Source organism: Podarcis tiliguerta, assembly GCF_965153285.1.
Source record: "Podarcis tiliguerta genome assembly, chromosome: 1".
Classification (NCBI taxonomy): domain Eukaryota; kingdom Metazoa; phylum Chordata; class Lepidosauria; order Squamata; family Lacertidae; genus Podarcis; species Podarcis tiliguerta.
This window is the reverse complement of record NC_139534.1, coordinates 39,348,737-39,371,930: the sequence shown is the minus strand read 5'-3', so window position 1 is coordinate 39,371,930 and position 23,194 is coordinate 39,348,737. Positions and strand designations below refer to the sequence as shown.

At 40.4% G+C, this 23,194-nt stretch overlaps 1 long non-coding RNA gene across 1 annotated transcript in view; it reads left to right on the top strand.

The window, feature by feature from the left end:
* Nucleotides 1-3,163: 3,163 nt before the first annotated feature.
* Nucleotides 3,164-23,194, top strand: part of LOC310665327 — a 152,783-nt gene continuing 132,752 nt past the window's right edge. Inside the window, exons 1-2 of the long non-coding RNA XR_014505403.1 lie at nt 3,164-3,231; nt 4,751-4,802. This is a non-coding gene — a long non-coding RNA (uncharacterized lncRNA). The remainder of the gene's footprint in view (nt 3,232-4,750; nt 4,803-23,194) is intronic.

Below are 23,194 nucleotides of genomic sequence, written 5' to 3'. Positions count from 1 at the left end.
AACGACTCTGGAGTTGCAGTGCTCATCTTGCTCTATAGGCTGAGGGAGCCAGTGTTTGTCTGCTTCCACAGACAGTTTTTCCGGGTCATGAGCGCACGGAAATGCCGTTTACCTTCCCGCTGGAGTGGTACCTATTTATCTACTTGCATTGCGTGCTATCGAACTGCTAGGTTGGCAGGAACAGGGACCGAACAACGGGAACTCACCCCATCACAGGGATTCAAACCGCCAACCTTTCGATTGGCAAGCCCAAGCTGCACAGTAGTTTAACCCACAATGCCACCTGCCAACCTTTGGAAGACATCTAAAGGCAGCCCTGTATAGGGAAGTTTTTTTTTAATGTTTTATTATGTTTTTATATATGTCGGAAGCCACCCAGAGTGGCTGGGGTAACCCAGTCAGATGGGCAGGGTATAAATAATAAAAATTATTATGAAATAGGACGTCCCTATTTTCATTGGAAAAAATGTTGGAGCGTATGTGATGATGAATCACAGTAAATCATAATAATGCCCTCACCCATGTGTGAATTTCAGTGCCAAAAGCTGAACATTTCCTACCCCCCCCCCCCCCCGTCCCCCTGGATTCATAGACATTATGCACAAGACATCTCTAGTCAATGAATCTTCAGTCAGATCTAGTTCAACCAAGATGTAGCATGAATATTAAGACAAGAGATGGATGAGGTTTGCATTCCTCATAGAATTGCTGATTTTATTTGCCCCCATCCACGCATGCACCCCCCCCAAAAAAAACTCCCACTGCAGTAGCCTTTGGAAAATACGCAACTCTTGGTGACTACCAGCTCTTTTTGCACACTTAAAGAGGAAGGGATGGGGGGGGGGGATCTCTTCTTCCCTTTTTAATGCCACCGCTGCTGTGGTCCAAGTCCAATAAGCAGGTGTTTTCAAGACACCATGTATTCAGTCTCTTCTGATGGCCCAATCCCATAATGCATATCAACTAGATAGATCCACACATTTGGGGAAATGGGGCATCTGAAAACAACTCCAGCCTCAGATTACTCTGGCAGAGGATGAGTAAATCACAGATTATTCAGAATGTGATCTTATACAGATTCCCTATAGAAAAGAATTCTTGATGGTGTGGGCTTGTTGACGCTGCTGTGCTGTTCTTATAAATTAGACCAGGTGAAAAACATTGGGGCTATTTCACCTCTGAGGCAAGTTGACATGATTCAGTGGAGCTCCAAATTACAGCAATGAAAAGTGATTCCACATGTGTAACTTTCAGGTTAAATTTACAATGCTATAAAGGAGATTTTTAATAATATAAATAAACTTAAATCCCTCAACCTGCTGTTTTTTGGCCAGGGGGAATGAAGCCCAATTCATTTTCAATGCCATCCAGAGTACATAGCCCCTCAGCAAAGGCACTCTGGGTAACTTTAAACTTTTTTTTTATCTTTTGAAGTATTTGAGTCTGTTACTAAAATGTTTAGATAATTTATCACCATCTGCACTTGGGAGAGATACTGCCTAAGAAAAACTGAGGAGAAGCCAAGAGGGATTGTTGAATCTCACAAAACTAGCATTTAACAGAGAACTGCTAAAGAATTTACAGTCAAGATGGATTGGCAAAAACTTTCCTCCATTCAGGCAGGCATGAGTTGAATTGGTTCCATGTGCTTATTTTTTGGTAGCTGCATTTCTAGATACCATGTCAGTGAGAAGCACCTGCTTGCCTTGACCACCCAGAGCAACCCAGAAGAAATCCAATATCTAATTTGTCCAGTAATCTAGATCAGATGGGGGAAATAGCTGCAAATTACTGGCAAGGAGGGACTTACTTTGCATTGTTCAGTATCAGTTACCTCTCTACACAACAGCAAGTATACTACTCCCCCCCCCCATATATATAATTTACAGGGGTAGCCAATGTGGTATCATGCCTGTGTTGTTGGACTACATATCCCATTATTCCTGATCAACGGCCATGGGGACTGGGGCTGCCAGGAGTTGGAGGAAGATTCCCTACCCCTTCTATTTAGCAATTATGTAAGGGAAGAGGAAGAGACTCCTACTAACAATAGAAGAAGAATGACCGCCATGTCCTATGGAGGAAGGAGAAAACCATATCCTTTAAGTATAGATGGGATGGGGAGAGCACAAAAAATACAAGCATTGAATTTAAATGACAGATAAATTCATAGCATGCTCCCAAGGTGGTTGGAATGGCATGGAGGATTCTGTTCATGTATATGACGGAAGACAAGGTATCTATTAGTGTTCTAAGTAGATGAGTGTTAGAAATGTGGCCAAATTCTGAGGAGTGTCCTGAATACAGGCTGTTTGTACAAAGTACTCTTTTCTGTGCAAAGTACCCTTTCACCTTGTTTATCATTACTAGAATTCCTCATCCTGAGCTCTAAGTTTGAATGGCATAGGGACAGAGAGCTATAGATGTATGCTGCAAACCCCCATCAACTTAGTATTGGTCTTCTTGTGTGAGGTTCATATAGTGGTGGTGCTGTACAGTGACTGGATCTCAACATACACCGTGCTCTCTAGTGACAATGTGGGCAGTTGAAGGAAAGCAAAGGAAATTACTTGGACCAGGGCCAGTGTAAAGTTGTGCTATCAGAAAGAGCATGACACAACTCTGTCCTGTTTTAACGGAATGTTCTGTCAAATCCTTTATCTCATCAGCTGACAGAACCTGATCGTAGTATTCTGTTCTTAGAACAAAATCCTAAATACAACCCTCAGAATGGAACTTATTCTCAGTAAAGATGTATAGGATTCTGCTGTACCAGAAGGATGTTTCATAGGCCACAGTATTCTAGATCAATGGAAAAAGAAGTGTGTGCTATTAAAACGCCTTTATTATCATTCAGCCATTATCTCACTGATGTGTCATGGAGGTAGATGAGAATTTAGATTCAGCTCCTACCTTTTAGTAAAACCTGCAGTTTCAGTAACTTTACCATTATCTTTGTTAAAGCTCTGGCATCTTCCAGGTAAGTATTTCCTATTGCAACCATTTCCCTTTCCAGTAAATCTATATACAGTTCAAAATGGCTGATGAATTTGCAGTTTTATAGAGGTCTTTCTAATTATCTAATTTTTCTCTTGTCGTTTCTCACCCCTGGTAACACTTCTGAGGTTTATCTGTTCAATTTCATGATTTCTTTTTTTCACAGAAAAGAAATTAAGGCCTGAGCTCTCCTTTAATGAGGGCAATGAAGACAAATGGATGGCAAATAATATGGTAAGAACAATTTCCTAATAAATATAATTTATAGATAGAAAGGATGGAGTCGCTTCCTTAAAAAATACACCTTCATTCTGTTACTTCTATTTTAAGACTTCACGGGAAAAGAATATTGTAAATCCATGTGCTAGGAGGCCTTGGATAATCATTTATTTTCTTTGGATAAGAGAAATCTTAACTGCAGTAGAATTGAGTAATCCTCTTCCTCCCTAAACCTTTTATTGTAGTATACTTCTGTAGTATTCAGTGGGGGCTGCCCTGGGTCAAGTGACCTAACAATTGCAGAACAATGTTTTTCTCATTGAAAATTGTTTTTAGATTGGTTAGAGAGCTCCTGCTTTATCTACTCTGCAATCTCTGGACGTTAGCAGGAATGGGAGATGGCATAGGGGAGAAACACAGTGCTAGGCCCTGTTTTCTTGGCTTAATAGCAAACTGCCAATAGAAAATAGAGTGTGCAGAGTTACCTAGACCTATGGCATGGCATGGGACGAGTTGCAGATTAAAATAGATGGATGCCTCACTGCCCACCATCTCTTAATAGTTGGCATTCTTCTTGCTCAGTCCAGACCATTAGGTGGTAATATGGGAGGAACTTGAAACTTCTCAAACCTTTTAACCAATGTACCAGAAACTTTTCATTTTTAGTTAAACATCCCCATGTGTAGTTTAGTTAGTACTTTAGTACTTTAGTTAACCCAGGGATAGGGACTCCCCTCCCCATTGGTCACACTGCCTAGGGCTGATGGGAGCTATAGTCCAACACCTGGAGGTCCCCAGATTCCCCTCTTGTGATATAGACATTGATGACCTATGGAGTCAACTTGAACCTCCAATAGAGGCTTGCATGGTGACTTTAATCTTCAGCTGTCACAATTTCACAAACGTTAATTAGGAAGTATTACTTTAGCACAGGTTTTGAAACAGTCCTGGTCTCTGCTTGCTCTGTTCTCTGAATAACTCACATTTTGAAAAGTACCTAAAAACTTTATGCAAGGAAACAAATGCAGAACGCAGAAGCTAAAATGCATAACTAAAGGATTTGCTTTGTGGTAGGATTTCCAAAAGCAGGAAATGCTTATAGACCACCAGAAAGCTCTGCTAAAAGTGTCCTTTAAAGCATACATGGCTTAAGAAAATTTAAAATTGGGAGTGGGAAGCTCTTGCAAGCATTAAGAGCATTTGGCGTCACAGATTTCTGGATAGCCCACAAATCTAAGTTCCTAGTTTCAGAATAATCATGAGCATGCACTGCATTAGTTGTGACCGCCCTGAAATCAAAGCATTAGTTTTGACCTGCTCGTTAATTATAAATGTGGGTCATGCCACATATTGTTTATTGACCTCCTCAGAATCAATGTAACGTAGATCATACTAATTCAAGTAATCCAGACGGCTGCAGCATGCATGCCCATTGTCTTACCGAGGTGGAGGGTTGCTACGTGTATTATTTTCTTTTGTGAAATGCTTGCCTGTTCTTATTACTGTAAAATATTGCTTTCGTCTTTTTCTTTAGAAGCCCTCTCCCCAGGGCCATGAGATCTAAGAAGATACTTGATGTGAGGGAGGTAAGTGTGGGTTTTATTTTTCCTCAGAGCAATGCTCATTTAGAATTCACAGGAAGAACTCAAGGAGATATTTGCAACTTTTTCCCATCACACAAAGTTAATTTAATTTACTAGGAGTTTGATTTTCATGGCAAGGTACTGAGACACCTGGCATGGTTCTTTCTGTGATTTAAATTGTATCCACCGGTTCACATGCTATTATTTGCTTTGCTAGTCGTCTTGGTTCACCTACCATATCATGCAACAAAGGGCAATACCTTCCATGCCTTAAAAAATACCCAGGAATAATTAACCTCCCAAATAGTCCTGTATGCTCGTCAGAGAAGAGTTGTTAAACAAATGCAGAAACAAAGGAGGCCTATAATTAAACTTCACTGAAGGACATTCCTGATATTTTCTGAGCTTCTTTGGGTGCTTTTTGTCAGGCTTTGTCTGTTGCTTTCAATGATTTCAGGTTTAGGCAGAACTGAATGGAGCATTCACATTGCTTTCCAAGCTGTCCTTCCAAGCATTGCCTTCACAAAAAAAATCTATGTGAGCTGTATTCAACCCACTCAACCTTTCTTTCTGCTCCATGCAGCTGCCATATGGTGTGACACTTCATCATAACTGCAAAGCTTGTTGTTCTAGGGCAAAAGCCGGGGAAACTTGTTTAGGGAATAATACAACGTTATGAGAGCCAGTGTGGTGTAGTGGTTAAGAGCAGTGGACTTGTAATCTGGTGAACCGGGTTCGATTCCCTGCTCCTCCACATGCAGCTGCTGGGTGACCTTGGGCTAGTCACACTTCTCTGATGTCTCTCAGCCCCACTCATCTCACAGAGTGTTTGTTGTGGGGGAGGAAGGGAAAGGAGATTGTTAGCCACTTTGAGACTCCTTAGGGTAGTGATAAAGCGGGATATCAAATCCAAATTCCTCTTCTTATTACAGGTTGGATATTATAGCCCTAAAGTCGGACTGTGATTGTTCATACTGATAGATTATACTATTCTATTGATTATACTATTCCATTGGATTTCTCCCTGATTTGGATATTATTTTTATTTATTAGATTTGTATACCATTCTTCATTCGACCATCACAAAATACATAATAAAACAGAAAGAAATGAACAACCCCCCCCCCACACAAATACATTTAGAATGCCATAGGGCAGTGGTGGCCAAACTTGAGCCTCCAGCTGTTTTTGGTCTACAACTCCCATCATCCCTAGCTAACAGGTCAGGGATGATGGGAATCATAGTCCAAAAACAGCTGGAGGGGCAGGTTTGGCCACCACTGCCATAGGATGTTAATCAAACAAAAGCCTAGTTATAGGGAAATGTTTTCACCTGGTGCCTTAAAGTATTTAATGAAGGCAACAAACGCATTCTCATGTTGCCACCCTTTGGACCTCTTCTGGAGGAGGCACACAAAGAAGGTCCACCGATGATGGTTGCAGGGTCCAAGCTGGTTCATATGGGGAGAGGCGGACCTTGAGGTATTGCAGTCCTGAGCCGTATTAATAGGTTAAAACCAGCACTCTGAATTGGGCCTGGAAATTAATTGGCAGGCAATGCAATTGAGCCAGAACTGGTGTAATATGCTGTCTTGCCTCTGTGAGAAATCTGGCCACTGAATTCTGCACTAACCAGCTTATGTTTATGAAGTGTCTTCAGAGGCAGCCCTACGTATAATGTGCTGCAATGATCTAGACTTGAGGCAATGAGTTATAGATCTGAGTTAGTTATACTCACTGACTATCATTCAAGAAGATTTTTTGTGCTACCAGATTTCTTTTCAATTGACTAGGCTCACCACAGCAAGTGCTAAGAATTGGTGGAGAATTTTGGATCTAGAATTACAAGATTCTAAGATACGATATTTAAGAAAATGCATTCACCTGAAGCATCAGGTAGAATGTTATCCAAGATGTAGCGGGGGGGGGGGAGTGTTTTTTAGATCAAGGGCCATGTTCTCTTAATGGAAACTTTCTGGGGTTAGCACACCTGTGGTCCTGGGTACCAAAAGCAAAATTTGGTGATGTGACAGGTGTGATTCTTACCTTTGTACATTCCAGTCAGTCATAATTCAAGGGTTTCTACACACATACACACCACATACACATTTTCCATATTTCATCCAGGCAAGGAAGAATCATGACCGTACTTCAGTGATGCATTCCAGCCATGCAAAAGCACCTGAGGAAGGCTGATGCGGGTTGAGGCCTGGGAAGAGTCCCTGGTGGCATAGAGAGAGAGCTAGTTATTGCCTGTGGGCTGGGGGTTCCATACCCCTGAATTGAGGAAACCTCAGGGGTTTTGACTATGACATTAACAGAGAGCTGATAAAGCAGGCTAACTAAATACAGGTGTAAGTGACTGTATTACATTTAAGCCACTGTTTTATTTTTCTCCCAACACAGCTTTTGGAGGGGGGGCGTTGCATGAATATTTGCTCATTTTCCTGTATGGTGCTTTCTAGCACACAAAGGTGTGTTCATATAAGGGAAAGCAGATGCATCTCTTTTTAGTATAACACTTCTTGCACGCCAAGTCAGCCAAAAACACCTCCTTGGCTGTTTTTCACAGGTGTTCTAAAAGGAGATGTTTTACTAAAAATATACATCCTCATCGCCCTGGGCGTGTATGCCTCTCCGTATGAGATAGAAAGTAAGCCATGCATGAGTGAAGCTTTTGGGAAAGAAGGGCAGTATCAGAAGATCACTTTTCATGAGATTGAGGTTGATGCTATGTTTGAGAGGAATAAGGTAATTTGTACTGGGACAATCATGTATATTTCTCAGGATGAGGTTTGCATAATTGATTCATGTTGAGAAAATAGACATAATCATAACTGCCTAACCAATTCTTGTTGGTACTTGTATGGAGAGCAGTAGCAACAATGTCTATAGAGAATTACCAAATCCTATGACTGGGGGGGGGGCATGACAGAGATGTTTAAGATTATTCATGGTGTGGATAGACAGGAGCTTCTCCCTCCACTCTCATACTACTAGAACCTTGGCCCAATCAATGTATCCAAATATTGGAAGATTCCGGACAGACCAAAGTGAGTACGCTTTTCACACAGTGAAAAAATTCCAACTATGGAATTCTCTCACACAGAAGTAATGATGGCTGCCAATATAAATGGCTTTGAAAGAGGATTCGACAAATTCATGGAGTCAAAGGCTATCAAAGACTACCAATGATTGTCAGAGGAAGTATGCCTCTGTATACCAGCTGCTGGGAATGGCAAGAAGGGAGAATGCTGTTTTTTGTTTTGTTTGTTTTTTGGCAGGTCCTGCTTATAGGCTTCTCTTAGGCATCCAGTTGTCCTCTTATGTTCAGATTTGGATGTTATGGATTTGGATTTTTATTTGCAGAAAGAAAGAGGTGACTGAGAAGGAGGCATCGTTCTGGAAATTTGGGAACAGGGGTCTTTTATTTAAAAAAGAATGGAGAAGTGAAGGGTTGCAGCTTTCTGTTTGATACTGTTGTGGGCATATTTTGATCAGTGAAACAAGAATGGGCACTTATGCCTGGATGCAAGACACTGAGGAAATAGAGAACACTCAAAATTGTACAGGAGACTCTGATAGATAGATCATCTTTCCCTCTGGGACACTGGAGAGATAAATCTGAAATTTATTCATAATCAAAGCAGTTCTGTAAGGAAATAAATGGGTACGAAAAGAAATAGCCACAACAACAACAACAACAACGAGTCAGTAAACACAGAAATTAAGGAAATAACAGATTGCACATTTTATTCATTTATATTAAAGGCCAATCTTAAAAGGAATACCTAGCAAGACCATTAACAATACAGAGCCCTCATTCTGTGATTTTATAGACCCCAAATCAATGCAGCCACTTTTGCTCCATGCAGACAGACTTTAATTTCAAAGCATTCAGAGTGTACTGCTTGTACATTTTCAAGTGTTTATACGTTAGGAAACCTCATTGTATTCTAAATTGTACACATGGATGGAACCCAGGTGTGCTTGTTGTTGTGATTTTATAAATATGGGGGGGGGAGTACTGGGAGAAGTTGCCGTTCTAGGTCCAAAATAACTAGCACGCCTGGGGTCTATACATATGTGAACAATTGGGAGATTGCCACTAACGTTGTGATGCATCCTTAAAAATGCACATATAAAAATATATAAAATCCAACTCATAAGTTTTCCGTAGTGGTAAAATGTACAATGCTAATGCATAGCCTCTTCAATGAACTATTTTAGTGACAATCTATAATAACTGATGAAATCATATATGAAAAATTCATACATGCAACCATTACTGCACCTCACCTTTTTTCATTCAGAGGCTGGACACAAAGTCTGCCCCCCCCCCAAAAAAAATGTTTTGTGAGGGAGGAGGATAATAACTACAGTTTTGGTGTTCTAAAACACAGGGACAGCATCACTTGAAGAAAGCATGGATTGGGAAGGTTGTGGGACTTTCTAATGCTAATTAAGGCTGATACAACTAGATAAATGGAACCTCTTGTGTACCAAACAGAAGAACTTGCAATGCAAACACTTCCTTTACTATCCCAGGGATGTCCTTATTACATGTTGTCTCTGTTGCAAAGTTAGAAAATAGTAACTCTGTAGAAACCACAAAATTAATGTATCATCATTGTTTCCATTTACAAGCTCCTTCATTTGTTTCCCCTTCAAGACCATAATTTTACCACTTAAATCTTTGGCTACTTTCCTTTAGAGAAATCCCTGGACATACACACTGAAAATGTAATCCTAAGCATTTGTATTGCAGCCAAGAGAACAGGTCATTTCACTTAAGTCTAAAAATTCATCCTTTAGTCTCCTGGTGTGCATGGATTTTGCAGCACATTAGTTAAAGTCACATATTTTTCAGAGACAAAAAATAACAGCTTGTTCTTAAACCACAGCACATTATGGGTTCTTTTAAACAGCAAGAAATATGTGGTTTGATTCATACACAGTTATTTTTTGCAGCTTTGCCAGCATAAAACACTTGAGCATGCATCTGCTAGCAAACATTTTGATCTGTTGTAAGAGACAATCAATGAAATGAGTGTCAGAACATTGTTTCTATATTGCTCCCTAGATTACCATACCCACTGGCCAAATATTACAGCCCAAGAGTGGCTGTAATTATATTTTTTTTAAATGCATGTCACAAAGGTGCAGAAAGTTTGGCTCTCTAATGATCTTGCAAAAGTTGTGACATTTCCAAACTGGCTGGTTTTATGAGCAACTACTGCATTGAGGTATTTAGTGTGTGGCAGCCCTCCCTCCCCAAAACCCCCACCTTTCTTGGGCCCATAATTACATTATTAGGTACATGAATGAAACATGTATCTGTTGGGGAAATTGTGCCCATGATTTTACACTCTGGCTGAGTTGTTGCTCCTTTCTAACCCCTCAGGAATGGGGTAACTGAAACCAGTGCTTTTTTCTTTAAAAAATGTTTAGGGGTACTCTCATTTTCCTACTCATATTGAAATACTGCCCCAAACTTAGATTCACAAAATGTTTATGGGTATGCATACCCCTGAGTTCCCCCCAGGGAAAAAAAAAAAACACTGACTGAAACCATTAAGTTGGTAGCACTTGTTGGAAATCATTTTCCTGCATTGTAAAATATCCATTTCAGGATCCCACCACTTCATCTTGCAGCACTGAATTATTGTTAAAACCTATTTGGTGTTTTGCAACTTTCTGACTAGTTGCAGGACCTTAGCCAGACCTAGCAGAGTACAAGCAGAATCCACGGAAGCAATTGGCAACTTGGCTGCAGACAAGATAGACGAAGCAGGAACTAGGAACTTGTAGTTAGGTGGACAGTGGACTATTTACAGGAACAGAACACGGATCTTTTGCTAGCTCTCTCTGACACGACTCACAACTCCTACACTCACACACAGAACTCTAAACCTCTGAACACTGAACTAACACATTCCAGTTAGTAGGACATTAATTATCGCTCCCTTGCGAGAGCTTGACCAATCAGGGAGCTGTATCCATGCCTCTGTTATCACCAGGCAGACTTACTCCTTCAGATTGCCTTCTGGCTATCTGCCAAACCTTAATAGACTCTGTGTGAGTAGCTGCACGTACACAGTTTCCTAACAGTTCCATGATTAGGTATGAACTATGTGGAATTATGTCCTTGCCTTAGTGGTCTCTTCTGAGTACGGTGCAGGAACATTCCTACCTCAGCGGCTCTAATGGGCCAGAATGGGCAGGGGATCAGGTACAGCATTTTGTTGATACTGGTACCCTGACAACCTGGTAAACACTTTTCTGAGTTGCTGTTCCAGTACTGGATTTCATAGGACTGGCCTGTAAGCCAGCCTGACGGGAAATTGCATTGTCTTACAATCTGCTTTCCAGTATCATCGCTGCTTCATGAATCTTCAGTACTCATTTCTTTTTCACCCCCAATCATAAGAGATCCAGCTGTCCCTGGAATTTTTCCACTGAAATTGAGTCAGATCCTTGCCATTGTCAATATGTACTTTTGTGAAGGTTTGGAAGAGATTCCTTAAGTGGAATTGGAGGTTTCTAATTTGTATTTTTATATGGCTCATTGTTATGCTAATGAAATCACAATGAAACAGCACCAGATGCAGTTTTACTGCCATGTACATGGTTCCTATTTCAAGAATATCCCATTGTGCTGAGTGGCTAATTGACTTACAATATGACTGATGAGTGCAGTATGCTTTAGACTCATTTCCAGCAGTTTCAGCTGTTATCACACCATATTTATAGATATTCTGGAAATACATAGGAAGAAATGCCTGCTGAATTATTAGTAGTCTCCTGCCTATTGTGGTAGTCAATAGAGAGTATAGGAATATAGAAGGTTGCCTTATAGCAAGTCAGACCATTGATCCATCTAGCTCAGTATTGTCTACTCTGACTTTCAGCAGCCCTCTAGCATTTCAGACAGGAGGCATTCTCAATCCTACATTGAAATGCTGGGGATTAAACATAGAATCATAGACTTGTAGAGTTGGACCCTGATCGTCATCTAGTCCAACTCCCAGAAATCTCAAGCATGCAAAACTGGTAGCCATCCAATTTCAACTTAGAAAACCACCAATGAAAGAGAGTCCTCCACCACCTGAGGGAGTCTGTTCCACTGTTGAACAGCTGTTACCATCAGAAAGTTTCCTAAATCAGTATGAGGAATGAGGGTGTGTTGTTGAGTGTTGTGCACAGGGTGGGGGGAAAGCACCCTCAGTCTCACGCGTATTTCCACATTGAGTTGATCACTGTTCCTTTGAAAGGGAAAAAACAGTAAGAAAGAGGAAACAAGTGAACATGACCCTCATACTGTCTTTTATATAAGAATTTTTTTTCCATACAGTCCCTTTGATTACTCCCTAATAAATCATTGCTTACTCACATTCCTTCTCCTGCTAGCATGTTAAAACTACAGCAAATCACTGATCTTGCAAGACAAACAATGTGCCATCCATTTTAGAAACTATTATCCTTTGCTGTTGACGAAAGAGTGCCTTTTGTGTCTGGCTTTTGGAAACCAAGCTACATTGATATGCAATTCATAGAAGTTCAATTATGCCTCTGATGAAAACAATTATAGCTGGAATTTAAAAGTACAGATTAAAAGGTTTGAATACTTGGCAAAAGTGATTTTAAGAAATATTAAAAGTAAATGGCTTTTTAATTCTATGAATTCATCAATTTGTAAGTTAATGAAATTAATGAAGCAAGAAATGAAATGGAAATTCTAGAAGTTTGCAGGCCTGTACTTAGTTTTCTGTCTATGCAAAGTCCTAGAATAGGCATTTACCACCACTAAGAGCTAAAGGTAATGAATAGCTTCATTTGAACAGTAATTCAATTATACAACTCTCTTCCCTCCCCTTTCCCATCCACCAAATAATTTACAAATGTCTGAAGTCGACGATGGATGGACTTTCTTTTCTGACTAGCAGAAATCTGGGAACAAACACAATGGCCCTGATCCAGCAAAAGTTAGTCCCACTGAAGTCCCACTGAAAGCAATGGAGAAAGGGGAGTTTAGACTAACTTCTATTCTAGTGGTTTTAGTGGGAATTCAGTCACAGTTAAGTTTAGTTGGATTGGCACAACCATAAATATAAAGGCTGTAATACATAGGTTGAAACTACAGAACTATTGCTAAGGCTTCTGTGTGGGTCCACACATTCCCTCCTTACTCTGAATAACAATATTAGCTAAGTTTTGTGCTTTTTCCTTCATATTGCAATGACTATACTGAGAGGTGACACTTTCTACATTATGGAGTGTGAACAGTAACACAATATCCAGAGAAAAGATTTCTTGCCGCATTTTTATTAGGAAGTGGGGAGTGATGAAGAGAGGTCCAAAGGCATTTGCTATAATTTCTTATTCTTTTCAACTTAGTTGCCAAAGGGAAATTTCGAGAAAGAACAAGAAATAAACTACAAACAGAGCTTCAGATTCATAAAGCCTTGAAGTTGGGGCTTTATTTTTCCTTAATTTTGTTCTGATACACAATGTAACCATTTTGTGAATCTAGCCATCATCCACCACTCACAACCACCCCATATATTACAATATCCTCCACAGATATTTACTTATCTACTAGGTGCTTATGATGTGGGCAAAACTGTCATGCTGCACTTAGAAAAATGGAAACTATGCATACTTCCACATGTAAATCTAAAGGATTAATTCTAACTGATTGTAGAAATATTGACTAAGGGCAGTATCCAGCCAAGCTGTTCTGTTAGAGCAAGGAATTCCATTTATGCAGTGGAACTTCCTCTCTGTTTCCCCTCCCTGCATCCTCCTCAAATCTACTCCTGGAGGGTTAGGGGAACCCCCAGAAAAGGTTTAGAGGTAGTAGCATCGATATCTAATCATATAAGCCTGAAAGCATTAAATATAATTTAAGCTGCATGTTGCATTCATATGTGAAACAAGTGTACTTGAGCAGCAGATGTTCTTCACAGGAGTGTATGAGGCTGCCTTATACCTTGTAAGACCATTGGCTTGACTAGCCCAGTACTGACTTTCCAGAGTCTCTAACAGACTAGGGTTTTGCTGGCAAAGCATCCTTTCTATCATTGAACTACAACCCATAAACTCCACATGAACTGAGGCCAAGGTAGGATTCTCAAAAGGAGTAGTGAGCTGGAATAACAAAGCAAAGCAAAACCTTTCGGGTTTAACAAATCACCTGACCAGGCATGGGTGTGGTCAAGCCTTCAGACTCAGATGCCATACCCTCTAACATTTCTCCAATGAAATTAGGGGCATCCTAAGGAAAAACAGGGCATCCCAGGATTAAATTTGAAACTGGGATGAGCCAGTGTGGTGTTGTGGTAAAGAGCAGTGGACTCCTAATCTGGTGAACCAGGCTTGCATCCCCGCTCCTCCACATGCAGCTGCTTGGGCTAGTCACGCTTCTCTGAAGTCTCTCAGCCCCACTCACCTCACAGAGTGTTTGTTGTGGAGGAGGAAGGGAAAGGAGATTGTTAGCCGCTTTGAGACTCCTTAGGGTAGTGATAAGGCGGGATATCAAATCCAAACTCTTCCTCCTCCTCCTCCTCCTCCTCCTCCTCCTCCTCCTCTTCTTCCTCTTCTTCTTCTTCTTCTTCTTCTTCTTCTTCAAATCTGGGACTGTCCCTGGAAAATCGAAACACTTGGAGGGTCCGAGATGCTCCTTCCTCTGTTCTAGAAACATAGGTAAATGGTGTGTGAACACACACACACATATGTAATGTAAAACATTGATCTTCAGTTAATGGGTTGTAGTCTACAAGTGGTTGACACCAGGTGTAACTACTGTACCAGTTACACCAATAGTTTTAAAGGGGAGAAGGGAGAATAAAAAAAGATAAAGAGAAGTGGCAAATCACAGTGGTCCCCATGTTGTAAGTTGTGACCGAACAGGGCCCTGAGAAGTTTGAAGACTGCTGAGTAATAAAATTAAACTTTATACGAGGGGGAAACTTTTCAAGTTTGCAGTGGGCTAACTGTACCTAGGCCTATGTATGATGCAGCCAGTAGTACTTCGCATTTTTCATTGCCGTACCTAGATCCTGGCCCTGACAATATTTAGATTTCTAAAACTGGGTAAAATTGCTACTGTGCCTGAAACAAAACACTATTCTAGTTCCAAAGAATATTTCTGTGATGATCTTTCAGATTTTCACATTAAAGGAATGTGTTGATCTTTGATGCCTTTGACCATGTTCAGTTTGAAGCAGTCTTCATCCATTTCAAATAATTACAAAAACTGTAATATCTCTTTGTGATATTTTCTTTTTTTTATTTAAACATTGAAGTCATACATTGTGTCTGACTAGTGCATGGCCTAATCTGTGTCTTGCATCTCTGGTTCTCATGTTATTGTTGTTGCTATTATAACTGTATCTCTCTCTATAGCTTTTCATTCGTATGCTGCATTATCTTGGCAGCAGCAAAGTAATCTCTGTTTTAATCATACAATTAATCTTCAAGAAAATGTTGTTCTGCATCATCAAAAACTGATAAATATGTATTATAAAAGGGTGTGAGCCGTGGTGTTAAAGTAAATGGAACCTGCACACAATAACTTGATTAATCATTTTTCTCTCTTTGGTGAATCTTAAAATCGAGTTACTTTTGAAAGAATTTAACCTTGATAGAGAAAATTCTTCTGTAATATTAGTTAAAATGCTGTAATAAATGTATTCTATGAGGTTGGATCAAGGGTTCCATAGGATTGTGGTGGGACACTCTGGAACCGGGTAAAGGCTTGCAAGATGAAAACAATTACACCCGTAGTCATAAGGAATAAATAGAACATCAGAAAATACACAACCAAACTGAACAATTTCCACATAAATCATAATAAGATTGAAAATAAAGATACAGAAAATAATATAAAAAACACCAACAACAACCTACTCCCCCACAACCAAAACACTAATAAGCATCTGATTAGTAGTCAGGGAATGAGCAGTCTATTTAATATTTTTAAAGTAATTTTTCTTGTGGTAATTACGGAACTTAAGAAGCCAAGATATAACGATACAGTACAGAAAATATTTTTCCGAATCTTAAATCAAAGATATTTTTAAACTGTAATTATTATCACTACCAGCTTTTTTGACATGCACTTGCATTTCTCAACCCCATACAAGTTTTCTTTAAGTATTGCAATTAGCTAAGCTTGAATATAAAACTAATTGTGCTGAACTGATAAAGAATTTCGTGTTTAACTTCCACTTGATTTTTAAAAAAATAAAAATAAAAAATGTTTTAAAACAATTTATGGAGTTTTCAAGAAAATATTACATCATTCCAAGTAATTTGGTATATGTATAGCATACATTTCATGCTTTGTTCCCTCATATAAAATTATTCTTTAAAATGTGCAGGTAGTATTAGACAGCTGAAGTCAACTCATTTTCACATTAACCAAAAATGGCTCTATAAATTGTTGAAACCAAACAAACTTTTTCTGGTTTGTTGTGAGAGCAATAGGAAAGGGGATTGCCACTATGACAGGGAAATAAGAAGATAAGACAGAAAATTGAGTGAAAGTGGGTTGGGTTTATTTAATGAAAGATATTCAGTGAGGTGCGGCTAGTGTAAGAAGTGGTGAAGAGAGTGGTGATGACAGTGCAGGATGCTTAAAAATGTATAACTGTGGTGAGCCAACCCTGCTAAGGGAGGGGGTGGTATTGTTTATCTGCCCCTCCCCTTAAACCCCACCTTCTTAGATGAGCAGGAAGGCCTCCCTGATTAACTTTTTCCAAGAGTTCCACAACTATCTATATTCAGATTCAAGCAGGATAGCTGTTAAGAGGTGCAAGCTCTTTGAGTAAAAAGCTCCTCTGCTTGGCATCATGTGGGGATGAGTAGGAGTTCCTGGCCTGTTATCATGTTGGCTCATCTGACAAATTGAGTGTGTTCTGCCTAGTCCGTGTTTTGTTTTAAGTCCTCTATCTTGATAAATATAGATTGGTGAGTGGGAGCTGTTAAATTAATAGGTTGATGAGTGGGAGCTGTTAAATTGATTTGGTCACATTTAGGAGGTAGGGTGTAGTAATTTACCTCTTCTACCTTAAAAGTGTCTAATAATCTCAAGATTTGCCTTCAGGACTGAGAGACTCCCTAGCAAGGCAGGGTGCACTTTTGAGGTCAACTTGTATCAGCCTGTCCAGTGATATAAAAAGATACAAGCTCCCTAAGGAATATTAGTTGCAAAATCTTTTGTCCGCTTCTAATCCTCTTTCTAGGAAGCTACCCGAAACCTTTTTCACTAGTGAAGTGATGCTCAGAAATCTGAATTGCAATGTACCTTATTTTTCCGTCTATAAGATGCCCCCATGTATAAGATGCCCCCTATTTGGGGGGACTCAGATTTAAGAAAATGGGGTGAGACACTATCCATGTATAAGATGCCCCCTAATTTTTGACATCATTTTTTAGGGGGGGGGGACTAGTCTAATACATGGAAAAATATGGTAATTGTCTCTGTTCAGTAAGTCTCAACATTTAAGATTGCGTTCCTATAGCCAGTTACCTGACTGTAAGTAAGCCCCAGTGAACTCAATGGGACTTAACTCTCAGTAGACACAAATAGCACTTTTAGACTTCCATGGAAGAGTCATATATTGTTTCCAGCTCCTTCAAAAAAGCAGTATGGAACCCAACCTAAAATATTTCATACAGTCTTATCAAGAAACATTTTTTCTTCCTTCACTGAAGGTTTTGCCCACTTAGAAGACTTTGCACTCATCTTTATTATTATTATTTTTTCTAAATTCAATGAAAATACTATAGTTAAAATGTGTAACATGTGTAGCTTTAAGTCAGTCCTCAAGGAAGCCAGCATTCCCTTCCCAATTAAAATATGGCTCTGGAAGTGAGAGAGCATATTGAAGTGAATTTTAGTTCCATATAATGAAAGCTATAATAATCTTTGTTTCTGAAAAGGAAGCCACAGTGATTAAATATGTAATCATTATAACAGCATGATCTTAAACACTGAATAAAATACCAGCTGGACCCACCTCAGGTGCCTAATTCTTGTGGAGAACGAGAGCCCAGTGAACAATTTAATTTCGAAATTAATAGGTGGTTAGTAAGAAGCTAGGGACAAGAGCATATAAAGCATTGTACATCAACGAAAAGATAGGGGAGAGATGCCCCAAGTTTGAGTCCATAATCTACGTAATTTAGGTATGAATGGATTTGTTCACACATAACAAAATGCAGATTACGGTATTCATAAGACTGTGGTAAAATAGGAATATAAACAAAAAATTGGGTAAGACAAGGTTAGTTTTGCTTAATTAGACCAAATTCTTTTTTGAAAAAAGTAAAGCATTTCCCAAAGTGATGGTATTATAACTCACATTAGTGACAGCAAAAACAGATGTAGTTTTTGTTTTATAATCACTTAATAGAATAATAGAAAGCAATCTTACAGTCATTCCCTTTTAAAAGGGCAGACAGCTTAGTAAAATATTTGGAAATATTTTGTTGTTATTAATTGATGCTTCATAAGGCAGTACAGTGGTACCTCGGGTTACACACACTTCAGGTTACATGCGCTTCAGGTTACAGACTCCTCTAACCTAGAAATATTACCTCAGGTTAAGAACTTTGCTTCAGGATGAGAACAGAAATCGTGCTCTGGCGACGTGGCGGCAGCGTGAGGCCCCATTAGCTAAAGTGGTGCTTCAGGTTAAGAACAGTTTCATGTTAAGAACAGATCTCCGAAACTAATTAAGTACGTAACCCGAGGTACCACTGTATAGAATCAGGACAACATGGGGAGGTCTTTGCAGACCCCAGACTGTATTTGGACTTGAAATATCAAAGAAAAGTGTGGGTGTATAGAGAGGAAGTTTTAAGCAAACATAATTTGTGGTGTTGCACAGCACCATAAATGATCATGGGGCACATCTGTAAAGGCATCAACCTTTAGCCTCGTTCAGGGAGCTTGATGCAACATAAAATAGCTTTTTAACTGTACAGTGGTACCTCAGGTTACAGATGCTTCAGGTTACAGACGCTGCTAACCCAGAAATAGTACCTCGGGTTAAGAACTTTGCTTCAGGATGAGAACAGAAATCGTGCAGCACCAGCAAGAGGCCCAATTAGCTAAAGTGGTACTTCAGGTTAAGAACAGACCTCCAGAACAAATTAAGTTCTTAACCCAAGGTACCACTGTAGTCTTACTGGCAGGTTTTTTGATCGTTGGAATTTTCTGGCTTTCGAAAAGGAAATATATTAAGATGCTATAGTCTTCAAACACAAGTGTTTCTGCATCTCAGACCAGTGTGTGTGAGAGAGAGAGAGAGAGAGAGAGAGAGAGAGCGCAGCAGTGGTCGGCAGGGTGGCAGAGGAAGGGCAGCATTGCACAGCTGGCTTCCCAACACAGCAATCACAGCCCTTTGCTCTGCCCCTCTTGGTAAGCAGCAGCAGTGCTCGCCTTAGGAAGCCACATGGACAACACCACCCTACTTGTACTACCCTGCAAACAACTACCGTGTTGCAGGATGTGTTTGTGTCGGGGTGTGGAGGTGCATTCCCTTCATGCAGCTACAATTGCGCTTTGAGACCCCCAACCACCCCCCAAAAATGAAAACACAGTGACACAGGATTTTAGTGCAAGTTACTGGGCAAAATTTAGGCCACGGCTTTATTGAATACAGAATGTGAGTGGTACTGGCTTAGGCATTGGAATCATCCAAACTATATCAGACTCCCACCCACATCGTGGAGAATCTGATAAAAGGGTGAAACACCGCCAGAGGGAGCCCCACTGATGTGAACCGACTTGATTTCATCCCTGGTGCCCCCGTGGGGTCCTCCGGTGGGGTCCTGGTATAGCCCTAGCCTCTACCACGGGGTTTCGGACAATGGTCAGGCCAACCCTGATTCCTTTAACAGAATACCCTTGAGCTTGGAGGGGCAGGTGATGGCTGCACCTCCCCTCCCCACACATTATGATTGAATGCCTAACCGCCAAACCTTACAAAGTTGTGACGATTGTTAAGTGGTAGGCAAAAACCAAACGGCTCTGCCAATCTGCCAGATGGAAAAATTCCTACCAGGCCCCCATTGCAAAACTGGTGACCAACAACGTCTATAGCAAGGCCAATGCACCAAATAAAGGTGGGGAGTGATCCACTGTGCAAAGGCAAAGAGGTCCAGCAAACATTGCACAGGGATTAAATAATATTTCACGGCCACCCCCCAAGCCAAGCCATTGGCTTTAGGGACCAAGTGACCACGAAACGACAAACCAGAGTGGTGCAGGGCATAGCTCTACCCACACCAGGAGGTGGGAGATGCCTGGGGGCTTGAGCGCAACGGGTACCCTCCTTGAAGAGGATCTGATTTCCCATACTGGTTTAACATTCTATACCTCTTGACAAGGCACTCTGGCACCTGTAGCTGTGAGGGGAAGAGGGGTCACTTAACTCTCACAACTCTTAACAAACTGCAGGTCCCACAGCTCTTTGTGGAAAGCCATGACTGTTAAAATGGGATTATAATGCTTTAAATCTGTGTATGTCCCCGTCCCCCGTCCCCACTCTTCTCAGGCTAGAAGCAGCAGGGCTTGCTCTTCGCTGTTTGCTATTACCTCCCAAGAAGCGCAACCCACTCAGACTGTATCTACTAATAGGTATTTCATATTATATCCATTCTCTTTTAATGGAATGGAACTGAACATTACACAATCTTTAGGTTGTTCTAATAACATGCCCACTTCAACTGTGTAGGGGTTCAGTGATGGCATCCTTCAACTGCCATTCTTTGGTCTCTCTCCTTCCCTGTCCAACAATATGTCGTGGATAGGACAGATTGCTGTTGCTACAGGTCTGAGCTGATTGCTTGAGGAGGGCTTATGAAATTAGGCCAAGAGCCATTTGAAATTAGGCTGAGGGCTGCATGTGGCCCACCTCTGATCCAGGCCATCAAAAAATAATTTGTCCTTTAAAGCTCTGGCAATACCATTTCACAGAATAATTCCATACACCACAGTAAAGGGAAGTGTGTAACAAACTAGAAGCATGAATTCTTCAGTTTCTCACAGCGAAATAAATACCCAGTTGTCCAGTTTATATTATTTTTATCTGAAAGTTTTCTGTAGTTAATAGTTGTCGTTTTGTGGTAGTGGTTGTTTTTTTTTTTAGTAGCTTGGTTAAATTCTAAGCTTCATTGACCTATCTGATTCCTTCCATTTTTCAGAAATTATTTCTTCTGGGCATATTCTTTTCTGAACATGGTTTACTGCCTGCTCAGACACACACTCCATTGCTTCTAATCAATTCTGACTATTCTTGTATGATATTTGTATGGAGCGCTGTCAGCTAAAAAGTAGCTGAAGCAGAAGACCTATTTCTTCACAATGGAATGCTAGAAAACTCATCCCTTTTACTCCCCAAATGCATTTGAAGGTAGACAAATACAGTACTGTACAAGGGATTTTCAGTGATGCCTGCTATGGCATGCATGCCTATCTGGTATATCAAAAGATTTTTAGCTGAAAATCTTCACCAAACTGAGTGGTGTGTCTGCACGACATGCACACATTAATTCACTCACACTGTAAACTGTTTTTCCTTTGGGGGGGAATGGTCTGAGATTATGTTAGGTGAGTAAACATGTTTAGCTCTAGGTCAGGCATTGTAACAATAATAACATCAGTAAATTATTTCTAGCCCAGTCTCTGTCACGTATTCTCGCTAAGAAACTTGTTGGCAAACATGACCCTTTCTTACGCTTCAAGAAACTGAACTCTGTTTGGCTAATTTGCATTGTGTTGTCACGTGTTTCCCGCTTTCCTGAGTGGTGAGTAATTTATAGGGTTGGTGCTGTTTGAATTTGGCATCCTAACCTTTGGATGAGAATAGAGGCGGACTGATAATTTCTACTGTTGACCCACTTTGGTACCCTTTGGGGGAGGCAAAAGGGGGTTCAAATCTACTCACTATGTCCCCCATTTCCACATCTAGGCTATTCTTAATGGTTGCTCTGGTGGTGGCTGCTGGTTGATAGACATCATTTGCTACTCTAAATTGCCTCTGTAAGTGACAGTACATTATCACATAGCTTCAGTCCCAAGGCTATTCTGGGGATAGTAGGGGAGCAAGAACCACCACTTCCCACCTGGAATGCCTTTCTGAACAAGACTTGGTGCTGATGTAGCTGTCAAGAATTCTTCTCAATATTGATCCAGAGCAGATTCCAATGTATAGTTGGCAGAGTAAAATAAATGTAGCACGTTGCAGAATTCCAAAAAAATAGACCAGAGGCAATTAATATTTCATCCAGCAGAGCTTTACTGCTACTGAAGGCAAATGAGCATAATGGTCACAAATCCATACCTTCAGGATTGGCACTGTCCATAAGAAATCCAGTTGCAGCAGTCTTAACTTAAACTTATGATAACTTACAATAGGACTAAAACCTTAACACTAAGCATACCAAGTACAGGACACACCACAAGGAAAGAGAGATAGAAACTGAAACTCAGGCTGCTTCTGATCTATTATTGTAGTCAGCATGACTTTGAGTGAAAGAGATAACAGAACCAGTTTAAATCAGCTGTTCAGCTTCTCTGAAGGAATAACCCAAACATCAGGAACCTTCTGCCTGTTTCTAGGCAGAATATAAACTTGCTTGTCGGTAGAAACTTCCAGCTTGCACTAGCTTGTATCACACAGAGAAGCTTCCAGAACCCTCTTGAGTCAATGGAATAGGAAAGATCCTTGTTGTTGTTTAGTCGTTTAGTTGTGTCCAACTCTTCGTGACCCCATGGACCAGAGCACGCCAGGCACTCCTGTCTTCCACTGCCTCTCGCAGTGAAAGATCCTATTCTATTCTAAATAGGAGAGCTATATTTCAGCTAAGCCCTAGATGGGAGAGCAGTAGAGACTTGTCATTTCAAAAATATTTATGCTCTCTCTTTGTAGAAATCCAGTGGAATAGTGACACTTTTTCCAAGATCTGATGCATCTCATTTCAGATTCCTCGCTATTCCCTAATTATTGGCAGCCATCAGCCAGCCATTGCGGGCTGTTAACTAGCATTCTGTCTCATAAAGGAATTGTAAGGCAGAAACCACAATAGCATAGTTTGCCAGTAAAGTTTAAAACTCTGCTGCTATATTATCTCTTCTCCCTGAAGACATAACCCAAGATAAACAACTTTACCTTCACTACTAGCCAGCCTAAGGATTTTATTTCTCCAGTTACTTTTATCCCTTTCTCTCTGTTTTGTTTTCTTTGCACATTTGCATGTGAAATGAGAAAACTTTGCATTAGCTTGGCGAACTAGCTCCTTGGGACATTTATACCTTGTACTTGGCACTGTGCTGTTGAAGTCTATAGACCATCCACATGATGAGCTATTCAATGCATGTC